The 12,577-nt window shown below is 42.1% G+C and overlaps 1 pseudogene; it reads right to left on the reverse strand.

The window, feature by feature from the left end:
* Positions 1-465: 465 nt before the first annotated feature.
* On the reverse strand, positions 466-2,537 carry LOC138144424 (heat shock cognate 71 kDa protein-like; annotated as a pseudogene).
* Positions 2,538-12,577: the final 10,040 nt, after the last annotated feature.

Consider the following 12,577-nt stretch of genomic DNA (forward strand, 5'->3'; position numbering starts at 1 on the left):
TTCCCCTGAAAGATGATACTCAGTTTTGCTGGGTAGGTGATTCTTGGTTTTAATCCCAACTCCTCTGCCCTCCAGAATATCCTATTCCAGGCCCTTCGATCCCTCAGTGTAGAAGCTGCCAGATCCTGGGTTATTCTGATTGTTTCCACAATATTCAAATTGTTTCTTCCTGGCTACTTGTAATATTCTCTCCTTGATCTGGGAATTCTGGAACCTGGCTATAATATTCCTAGGAGTTTTCTTTTTCTTTTCTTTTTCCAATTTTAAATAGATTTTATTCTCCAAGACAATTGCATTTCCACTTGTTTACAGTACTGATAAAGTGCAATGTTGTTCACTTCTCTCCCTCTGCACACATTCAAGTATTCAGAATGCCCAGATTTACACAGTAGCTTAAATGTTACTTTTAAACTGCTACTGCCTTGGCTACAAATTTGAGTCCTTCAAGTTTTGGAAAGCTGTGTGGAATGCTCTTTCTGGTGTGTTTAGTCGACCTCTTCAATGGTGGGTCCAGAAGAAGCACCTCCAGATGGGGCTGCTCCACCCCCTGGGAACCCACCAGGCATGCCTCCTGGCATGCCCCCTGCACTCTGGTACAGCTTAGTAATAATGGGGTTGCAGACCTTCTCCAATTCTTTCTGCTGATGCTCAAATTCTTCCTTCTCAGCAGTCTGGTTCTTATCCAGCCAGTTGATTATTTCATTACATTTGTCAAGGATCTTCTGTTTGTCTTCATCACCAATTTTGCCTTGCAGTTTTTCATCCTCTATGGTTGCTTTCATGTTGAAAGCATAAGATTCAAGAGAATTCTTGGAAGACACCTTGTCTCTCTGCTTTTCATCCTCAGCCTTGTATTTCTCAGCCTCCTGGACCATACGCTCAATGTCTTCTTTTCTCAGACGTCTTTTATCATTGGTGATAGTGATCTTGTTCTCCTTGCTTGTGCTCTTATCCACAGCAGAAACATTGAGGATGCCATTTGCATCAATGTCAAATGTTACTTCAATCTGAGGAACACCCCTGGGTGCTGGAAGAATTCCTGTGAGCTCAAATTTGCCAAGCAGATTGTTATCCTTTGTCATTGCTCTCTCACCTTCATAAACCTGAATAAGCACACCAGGCTGGTTGTCCGAATAGGTGGTAAAGGTCTGTGTCTGCTTGGTGGGGATGGTGGTATTGCATTTGATCAGAACGGTCATAACTCCACCAGCAGTTTCAGTTCCAAGGGAAAGAGGAGTGACATCCAACAACAACAAGTCCTGCACATTCTCAGATTTATCTCCAGACAAAATGGCAACCTGGACAGCTGCACCATAAGCAACAGCCTCATCAGCATTGATACTCTTATTGAGATCCTTGCCATTGAAGAAGTCTTGCAGAAGCTTCTGGATTTTGGGGATTCGAGTGGATCCACCCACCAGGACGATGTCATGAATCTGAGACTTATCTAGCTTGGCATCTCTTAAGGCCTTCTCCACAGGGTCCAGGGTACCATGGAAGAGATCAGCATTCAGCTCTTCGAAACGAGCTCGGGTGATGGATGTATAGAAGTCGATACCTTCATAGAGGGAATCAATCTCAGTACTGGCCTGGGTACTGGAAGAGAGGGTACACTTTGCACATTCACAAGCAGTAAGGAGACAGCGAACAGCCCTCTTGTTCTCACTGATGTCCTTCTTGTGCTTTCGCTTGAACTTGGCAATGAAATGGTTGACCATTAGTTTGTCAAACAAAGTCCTCACCACCCAAGTGGGTGTCCCCAGCTGTGGACTTGACCTCAATGATGCCATCTTCAATGGTAAGAATGGAGACATCAAAAGTACCACTTCCAAGGTCAAAGATCAACACATTTCTCTCGGCACCAACCTTTTTGTCCAATCCATAAGCAATAGCAGCAGCAGTTGTCTCATTGATGATTCAAAGCACACTGAGACCAGCTATGGTTCCAGCATCTTTGGTGGCCTGATGTTGGGAATCGGTGAAATATGCTGGTACTGTGACCACAGCATTTGTGACAGTCTTCCCAAGGCAAGCTTCAGCAATTTCTTTCATCTTGGTCAAGACCATAGAATATACTTCCTCTGGATAGAAACTTTTGGTCTCCCCTTTGTACTCCACTTGGACCTTAGGCCTGCCTGTGTCATTCACCACCATAAAAGGCCAATGCTTCATGTCTGATTGTACAACTGCATCATCAAATCTGCGATCAATCAGATGTTTGGCATCAAAAACTGTGTTGGTGGGGTTCAATGCAACTTGATTCTTTGTAGCATCACCGATTAAATGTTCTGTGTTGGTGAAGGCAACGTAGCTTGGGGAGGTCCTGTTTCCTTGGTCATTAGCAATGACCCCCACTTTCCCATGTTGGAAGACTCCCACACAGGAGTAAGTGGTGCCAAGATCAATGCCAACTGTGGGTCCCTTAGACATGGTTGCTGTGGAGTCGGGGGATTGTAGCTGACCGTTGTGGAGAGAGAAGCTGTGCTGAGTAGCAGGAGTTTTCTTTTTGGGATCTTTTTCAGGAGGTGATCGGTGGATTCTTTCAACCTCTATTTTGCCTTCTGGTTCTAAAACATCAGGGCAATTTTCTTTGAGAATTTCTTGGAGGATGATTTCTAGGTTCTTTCCCTGATCATGGCTTTCAGGTAGTCCAATAGTTTTTAAATTATCTCTCCTGGATCTATTTTCCAGGTCAGTGGTTTTTCTCATGAGATATTTCACATTGCTTTCTATTCTTTCATTTGTTTGGATCTGTTTAACATTGTCTTGATTTCTCTTAAAGTCACTAGCTTCCCTTTGCTCCAATCTAAATCTGAGGGAATGATTTTGCTCATTGAGCTTTTGAGATTCTTTTTCCATCTGGCAAATTTGGCTTTTTAAGGCATTCTTCTCCTTGCCTTTTTGAGCCTCTTTTGCCAGTTGAGTCAGTCTGTTTTTTTAAGGTATTATTTTCCTCAGTCAGGCTGTTGACTCTCATTTTGTAATTTTCTTGCATCGTCCTCATTTCTCTTCCCAATTTTTCCTCCACTTCTCTTATCTGCTTCTTAAGGTCCTCTATGCCCTGTAACCAGCTCGTATTTTCCTTTGAAGCTTTTGGTGCAGGAGTTCTGACTTCACTGTTTTCCTCCTGTTCCATGCTTTGCTCCTTTTTTGTCCCCAAAATAGGAGTCTAATGTTGGAATCTTCTGTTTGTTTTGCTTCCTTTGTCTGGTCATGTCGCCCCTCAGTCAATTGACCCCTGAGCTTTTTGCCACAGTAGGACTCTGCCACCAGACAGGAGAGCTTTCGTCTCAAACGCTGGGGTTTTTCAGCTGCCAGAGGTATTAGATGGGTGCCCTCTCTGAGGCCTCCACATGTTCTGGCAAGCTGGACACACACCCCAGGACCTCCACCCTAGACTGCAATCCAGATCCAAGCAGGTTAAAGCAAGAGCGATTACCCCTCAGACTGGTGCTTGGTCCCCCTACACTCTGCAGGCCAAGAGCTGAAGCTGCCAAGTGGTGGCAGCTGAGCCAAGGAATCCCAGTGGCTTCTTGTCCTGGGGACAAAAGCCAATGCTCTCCCAACTACTGGTCCCAAAGTCCAGACTGCACTGACCTCTCACTTTGTCCTTCGTATCTATGTGTTGATGAATCTGGAAACGGCCACAGCTGCTGCTGATCTGGAGTCCCTCTGGCTGTTGGCTGGTCAGGTCCGCCCTGGGACTAAAACCTTGGCTGTTGAGTGGCTGGGCTTGGCTCCCAGAGTGCTGCACTGGCCAATTCCTGCCGGCCTGTCCTCAGTGGGAGGTTAGCTTCTCTGTGTCATTTTGTGGGTTCTGGAACTCAACAATTTAAAAAATGAAAGTTAAAAATTGTTTTTACATGTAATTGGAAGAAAAACTAATTTTTTTAAAAAAAAGAATGTGAGCATGGAACACTTACTAGCTGTGTGGCCTTGGGCAAGTCACTTAACCGCAACTGCCCTGCCCTCTGGGGAAAAAAAAAGCAAAAAAAAAAGTCTGAGGTCCTGGGTTTTAGTTCTGCCTTGGCTATTTGCCAATACCTTGAGCAAGGTATGTAGCTTTGTGCAAATCACTTCATTTCTTTCTGATGAGACAGAGAAACACCTACTTCCTATCTCTGTCTTCTTAAGGTCCTCCTGGCCTCTTCATCTGATCCCTGGGACAATGTCATCCGGCTTACTCTCAGCCTGAGGACTGCTGGGCTTTACCATCTGGCAGTTCATTTAACCCTTAGGACTTCTAGGTTCTTCCATAATGCCCTGCAACTGAACTTTCTTTTATGTGCTGTCTCCCCCAGTTAGAGGGGACAGTCTAGCTTTTTCTATTTGTCTTCCTAGCACTTTGCATAGTGTTTGGTACACAGTAAGTATGGAATAATTATCTTTTCATTAACTCAACCATTCACTAGGTCTCGTTGATTTCACATGTACAATGAATGGGTTGAACTAAATTATTTCAAATGTCCCTTTCAACTCTATAGCCTATAATCCTGTGAATAAATATCTTCACTCTATGTTCCCTTTCTCTGTTAGTTCCCTTCATGTTTGCCCTTTTTTATATATACATAAACAGTTTTGGAGTTTCATATATAGTTGTTAACATAGGTACTATTTTTCCTAGTTCCATTTTTTTTCCAATTTGCATTATCTTAAAGGGCAGCTAGGTGGTGAATGGAGCACTGGGCTCAGAGTCAGGAAGACCTGAGTTCAAATTCAGCCTCTGTGTGACCCTGGGAAAGTAATTTAACCCTGTTTGCCTCATTTTCATCATCTGTAAAATGAACTGAAGAACAGGGGTGGCTAGGTGTCACAGTGAATAGAGCACTGGCCCTGGAGTCAGGAGGACCTTAGTTCAAATCTGGCCTCAAGACACTTAACACAAAACTGGTCTGTGACCTTGGGCAAGTCACTTAACCCCAACTGCCCTACCTTACCCACTCAAAAAGAAAAACCTGAAGAAAGAAATGGCAAAATGCTACAAGAAAACCACAAATGGGGTCAGAAAGAGTTAGACACGACTGAAAGAGACTTAGCAACATTATCTCATGTGTTTTTCTTATTATCACTTATGGAGCCCATGGCCCATTACTAAAACTTTGAGCTCATACAGTCCAGTTTCAGTCTTGAGAGCTTTTCATGCAAATCTCATTAGGACTTGTGTCCCTACTCAGGATTTTCCCCTGAAAACATTAGAATTTGTCTTCTTTGTTGGATCATACAAAAGTTGAAAAATGACTTTCAGTTCCCAATCAAGCACCAATGTTTAAAAAAGGATTGAATATAGGTTTTTAACATAATTCTACAATAAAGACAAAGTACTCACACTCTAGCAGTCAAAACCCTGCTTCCTTCTCTGGTGGGTCTCTGCCTTCCTCAGGGACCTATACAGACCTATATATAGCAGTGTTAAAATAGGATTAGCACCTCTGGTGTGAGCCCCTTTCAGGGCTGCTCATCTATTTTTGATGTCTACCTGGCACTATGGGGCCATCTCCAGTTGTCCTGATCTGTGTCTTGACACTGGCCCCAGATGGCTCCAGAGGAGAAAGTGAGGCTGGTGACTTTGCACAGCCCTCCCTCACTTAAATCCAAGTCACTTGAAAGTCATAGCATCACCTTCCAGATGTCACGGTCCTCTTTCAAGAATGAAGGACAAACAACAACAGCAACTATCCCAAGCATGTGAAGACTTTCCCCTGAGATGAGACATTAAAGTCACCAAGGTCATCTGCTGCTTTCCAGGCCATCACCAGTCTTCTTAACTTTGATGACCATGGAAGACAGAATGAAACTGACAACTTTGTGAGACTCTGCCTCACTTAAATCCAAATAGCACATGAGTCAAAACACCACCTGTGATGTCATTATTGGTCTTCTTGGAAGAAGGATAGACAATGATATAGTTCTGTAGATGTATGTTAACCTGGGCAGATCTACCATACAAAGGTAAAGATTCTAGGGTTGCTATAGTCAATCTTCCTTCCCTGGACCTGCCATTTTATAGGATCATGGAGATTCAGAGTCTTTGAAGGAGAGACTAGAAAAGTACAAATTTCAAGTGCGTGACTGCAAAAATCTTCATGACCTCAAGATGGAAATGAACTGACTCTACGCTCTTCGGTTGCAGCCTCCTCCTTTCTTCTATCCTAAATCATTTTTGAACTGTCTGAGTACTCCCTATTTTATAACCTCAGAGGCCTGTGGGCTCCTGGGAAACTGATCTCCATGGTTATTCCACTGATAGAGGATTACATAAGCAAAACACCTTATCTCTTCCCAGGAATAATCATTCTTCCCTTCCCCAGGCCCCTTGGGTTGGAATCTGCTCTTACCCCACTCCTTTTACCACTTTTGTGCCAGAAAAATGGAAAACTGAGCAATATCCAGAAGTGGGGGTTAATTCAATCACTCATGGCATTGACTCTAAAGACAGAGATAACCCTTAGTATGTGCGAACTTCTCCTGACTCAGCCAATGGTAGGAAATGTTGGCTGCTCCATATACTCACTTCTGCTATGCTGATCATTCTAGATAGGTTCCCCACCTGCTATGTCTTCTTTAGTCTTTAGCATCTTGAAAGTAAGAGAAATTCCAAGACAATTCCAAAAGACTCATGATGGAAAATGCTATCCATATCTAGAAAAAGAACTGATGGAGTCTGAATGCAGATTGAAACATGTTATCTTCACTTTCTAAAATTTTTTTGGCGTTTTTTTCTTTTGTTCTATTTTTTTTTACAACATGACAAATGTGGAAATGTGTTTTACACAATTACACATTTATAACCTCTATGAGATTGCTTGCCACGAGGGGGAAGGGGATGGAGGGAGAAAAATTTGAAACTCAAAATCTTTCAAAAATGAATGTTGCAAGTTGTCTTTACATGTAATTGGAAAAAATAAAATACTATTAAATTTTTTTGGAGGGGTTGTTTTTTTTTGTTTTTGCTTTTTGGAGGGGGAAAGGTAGGGCATTTGAAGTTAAGTGACTTGCACAAGATCACATGGCTAGTTTTGTGCTAAGTGTCTGAGACCACATTTGAACTCAGGTCCTTCTGATTCTGGGGCAGGTGCTCTACTCATTGCACCACCTAGCCGCCCCAATACTATTAAATTTTAAAATTAAGTATTTAAAAAAAAGAAAGAGAAATGTCACTGCCTCTTTCTCTCTAGCTTTGGAGAGGGAACCATGACTTGAACAGAAATGGTAGTAGCCATATTAGTCTTGTATCTCTTTTCATCTCCTTTCTACAGTTTCTTTTAAAAACCTAGTCACTATATGGTTATCCATTCAGAGTCTACAGTGAAAGAATGTCTCAACACTCCTGATGCCAGCCTGGACTGTATTCTCATCCTCAGTCAAGTGAGGCTACATCAAAGCTTCATATGGACCTAGAACATTCCTTTTGTTTCTCTTGTTTTTATTTGCTCTTTGACAGTTTATAAATGAGGCAAATTACTGAAAGAAAGGATTCAGAAATACATTCCTACAATGGTCTAAGAAATACTCAGGCTCAGCCCTGTCCACTCTTTACATTGGGCTTCACCACTTATTCCAAACATCATCCCCAAAGGATCAGCTAACTGTTCTATGAGCCATTTTAACCTTGTTGTCTGGGGAAAAGTCCCACTTAAGATGCTCTTCATTTTGCTACAGTCACACAAGACAGCACTGCTCTAAGACCTTTCGAAACTATGGACAGTTCTTGCTTAACTCAAATTTAAAAGAATTCTGAAAGAAATCCACATTCCAAAAAACCCCACCTATGTTAATTTTGCTGTCCAGTACTGTGCTTTTTCTATTCCTATCACTTGGCTAGACACTCCACAGCGCCCTCCCCCCCCCCCCCCATTCCTCCCCTGCCCTCTCCCCATGAAATCCCTCTCCAAGTGAAAGCAGAAGAACTGACTAATGGAGAGGCTGCTGCCATGGTCAGATAAGAGGCTTGGCTTGAGACCTCCATGCCCAAAGAGACGAGATCTTTGTACTGCTAGGGCCACCCCACCCCCCACGCCATATGTCTGTCTTCTGTCAGTTTCTGTCTTCCCCAGAGCCCTAGCTACCTGTCCAGTCTGTGTCCCTGTCTGGTTCTGAGGCATCTGCTCCTATGTTCTTCTTCTAGGTTCCAGCCAGGCCCCCACATGGCTGTACTGGTCCTGGGTGTTCCTCCTCCTGATCTTGCTTCTCTGTCCCCAGCTCCATGTGCCCTTGAACCATCTGCTGCTTCCCTCCTGTAGCAGCAAGCACCCTAGCATCCCCAGGATGACTGCCAACACAGGTTCTTAGATCTGCTTTTCTAAAGGAAAGCAACTCAAAATGGGTTAACAATCTTGCTTTAATCAAACATATGTCATTTACATAGTTCAGGGGAAAAAGGTCAGCACCCCAAACTTCAGAGAATACAAACAAGTTATAAGCAGACAGAGAAACAGATCAGCAGACAGGCTTCCAGCTGTCTGACCATTACATCCATACCTAGTCAGTTACCAAGAGAGGGAAGCATCAACATCTGGGTTTTCAAAGCCGGGGGGCTCGATGGCTGCCCTGAGTCTTCTCTGGTCAAATAATACAACTCTTCTCAAAGTGAGCCCCAAAGCAAAACCTCACATCAGGGTATATATAGCCTTCTCCTGTGTCAGAGAATGTCACAACCCTCTTGACCCACTGCCCAATCACAAAGCAACAAGGTGTGGGCATTCCTGAAAAGCAAGCCTCTTGCCACAGGCTCCAGGTGACCACATTCAGCCTGTTAGGGGGCAGAGTATATTTTCAAATCAAGAAAGGTTCTCAAAGTTACCTAAGCCTATCAAAGGGCCTAGGGGCAGGGAAGATCTTAGATTCCCATTCCCATAACACCTCCCCCCACAAGCTGGTGGTCCCCTTTCTGCCTTCCTCCCTCCCTTCCCCACATCTACAGGCAAAGTTGTATTATATAAAAATTGCTTTATGTAGAGGTCTGTAGAATTACTTAGGTAAAGTGAGACCTGTCTGTATCACCTTCCCCATTTTGAAAATTCCATAATAAGACTAACATCTCCCCTTTTGCCAAAGATGATATGGATTGATGAGTTAACATCCCTAGAATGAGCAAGAGCTGGACAGGGTTGGACAATTTGACCTTTGTCCTATGGTTGATGGGGTGACTCATTTTGCTTATCTCATGAAGTGAGTAATACCAGCTATTCTACTCTCTGCCCTCTCCAACTCAGATCATTGTTCTGGCATCATGAGAATTTACCAGGAAAGACATCTCTCCTAGGGTGCCCCAGATCTATAGTGGATAGCATTCTGGACTTGGAATCTGAAAGATCAGGGGTCAAATGTCACTTCTTAAACTTTCTAGCTGAATGGCCAAAAAACCTCTTACTTTTTTGTTCATCTATAAATGAGGATAATAATGCCTGGAGGATCTATCTCCCAGGGTTATTATAACACTCTAGCAATATAATATATGTGAAGTATATTGCAAGCTTTAAAGTTAACTTTTAACCATAAGTACTAGTTAAGGTTATCATCATCATCATGCTATTGTACATTTCCCAGCAGATGTCCCATAGACATCAAGGTGGTTCAATGAATAGAGTGCTGTATTTGAAATTAAGAAGATTTGAGTTCAAATTCTGCCCCAGACACCAGCTATGTGACTGAGAAAGTCACTTAACTTCTCTAAACTTCTCTAAGTTTTATCTTCTATCAAATGGGGAAAATAATAGCATTTTAAGGAGTTGTGTTAGGATCAACTGAGATAACATGTAAAGCTTTTTTGAAACATTAAAGGGCTCCATAAATGCTATTTATCTTTCACTACAACCACTGCCACCACCACTACCATTATCATCATCTCAAATCCATCATATCCAAAGCAGTTCTTATCTTTCCCCAAATTAATAACCATCCCTTTCCAAACTTCCCTGTTTCTATTGAGGGCACCAGCACCCTTCCAGTCACCGGCATTTGTAGTCTTGATGTCATATTCAACTCTTCAGTCTCACCCCCTGGAATCTGATTTTTAAGTCTTGTGGATTCTATCTTCACATTTCCTATGTACATCTCCTTCTCTCTTCATGTATACATTAATTCTAGTTCAAGTCCTCAAGACTCCTTGCTTGGACTTACTTGGACATAAGAGATGTAATCATCTCTTATTTGGTCTTCCTGCCTCAACTCTTGCCTCAACTCTATTCACCCCCCCCCCCCAATTTCTTTTCCATTTTGCACAAAGCTGCTTAAATTAGATTTTAAAAATATTATTCTGAGTACCTCGATCACTGTTGTATCCAGGATAAACACAAATTCCTCTGTTTGGCATTGAAAGTCCTTAATAATCTAGCTACAGACTACCTTTTAAAGACTTATGACATATTAGTCACTTATAAGCACTTTCTGGTCCAGTCAAACTGAACTGCTTTTTGTTCCTCACATACAATTATATATCCTATCTCTGTGCCTTTGTACAAGCTATCATCACCCAGAAGATGTACTCCTTCCTCACCTTTGTCTCTTAGCATCCATAGCTTACTTGAAGGTTTGGCTCAAGCTGAGCTCAGGTTACCTCCTCCTACACGAAGCCTTTGCTGATTCCTCCAGTTGCCAGTGAACCCCCACCCCCAAGAAATTACCTTGTGTAACAGGTTTAGAGATTATGAGATTCTCCAAAATCTAACCTAAATGGGGTTGGGTTGTAGGCTGTGCTAGGTGCACTAGGTGATCAGCTCTTACCTTTACCTATTATTGGTTCAGGTTCTCATTAATTCTCCACCCAGGTTCTAAGACAACCAAAGGGTATGACCTCATAAGTGAATGAAAAGGCACATTTATCTATTTAACCAACTCAACTATCTCAGTTTATAAATACTCAAGATAAACTTCTATTTCCACAAACTTTTACTGCATTATCTGTCTCAAACCCCCTGCTTTCATGGACTTAAAACAATATCCATATTGCTTCTCATACAATTTGTTACAATAGCCAATCAGGATACAAATAAATATTTGCAGTGTATTGGAAGTGAGAAAACTTCATAGCCTGAGTTACCTTAATGTACTTTAAAAGTAAGTAAAGGGGATACAGATTAGAATAGTCTCACCAATACTTCCATGTACTCCTCAACTCAGTTTTCCCAAGATGGTAATTCCATCCTCTGAGAAATCCTCTTCAAAAATGTCTCTTCAGCTTCTCTCCTAAGATAACAGCTAACTCTTGTAGCTCTCTCATTGACTCCTTACAGATGACAGTTTACTCCCTCAGTCTGAAGCTCTCAAAATGATAGTTACACTCAGACTCAGTCCCTCACAAGATGACAGCTAATTTCCTTGGCTTCATCACATACTCTTCCAAGATGACCACTAACTTTCAGTCTGTTTCCTCAGGAGTTGTCAGTTAAAATTTATTCTCACTCTTTTTGCCATGATAGTTAAATCTCAGTTGCCCAGGATTCTTTTTCCCTCTAAAGATACAGCAATAGGTCCATAGTTTCTGTCAGAGAAGCTGTTGAAGCTAATGTTATGCTTGTGATTCATTGGTATGTATTTTGTATTTATTTATTGTTGTTCATCCTTTGTTCCCAAAGAGGAACCAATGACATCACCAGGATGACATCTTAACTTTCTAATGAATTTGATTTAAGTGAGGCAGAACTGTGCAAAGTCATTAGCCTCACTCTCTCCTCCAGAGTCATCAGAGTCCAGTGGCAAGCCAAAAGTCAAGAATATTGGCGATGGCTGAGGTATTTACTTATATGTGTACATTGAATCACAAGTTCACCTATCTTGGGCTGGAAAAGACATCATATTGTTTCACTTGACAGAGCTACTGGAATATAGATCTGGCACATAGTAAATGTGTATTTACTAACTGGTTGATTCCTGTGACCTTGGTATAGTATATTCAGACCAGTTCATTTGTATAGAGAAAATTCCAAATGCCATAGTAGCACCAAATAACATAGTAAAAAATTTTTATTGAAAATTTGGAAATTACTCCAGAAATCAAGAAAGGCACACATGATTATCCTGATATGGATAGAACAAATTCTTTAGGTATTCATTCAATTAACAAAGAAGCTTTCCTATTCCATATAAGAACCCAAAAGCCTGCCCAACTCACCTGGATCTTGAAAGTAGGCATTTCTCTATCAGACATTATAGCATAAACTTAAAGCAGGAGCACGGTGCCCAGTTGGCAGAGAAGTCATGGAATTAAGTGTACCTTTAAACTCTCTGTCCCACAGATGTGCCGTGTTCACTCCTACCTATGTGCCTTGGCATATGTAGGTCCCTCCACTTGGAATAGGGTGGCAGTGGCTAGAACACTGGGCTTGGAATCAGGAAGACATCTTCCTGAGTTCAAATCAGAAACCTACTAGCTGTGTGATCCTGGACAAGTCACTTAGCCCTGTTTGCCTCAGTTTCCTAATTTGTAAAATGAGCTGGAGAAGGAAAGGACAAACCACTCCAGTATATTTGCCAAGAAAACCCCAAATGGGATCACAAAGAGTCAGACATGACTGAAATGGTGGAACACACCACACCACTTGGAAACCTCCCTTCCCCTGTTGCCTCCCCAGATTCCACC

The sequence above is a fragment of the Petaurus breviceps genome, unplaced genomic scaffold (assembly GCF_028583685.1).
Source record: "Petaurus breviceps papuanus isolate PSGF00001 unplaced genomic scaffold, PetGlider_PUasm1.0 90700, whole genome shotgun sequence".
In the NCBI taxonomy this organism is placed as follows: domain Eukaryota; kingdom Metazoa; phylum Chordata; class Mammalia; order Diprotodontia; family Petauridae; genus Petaurus; species Petaurus breviceps.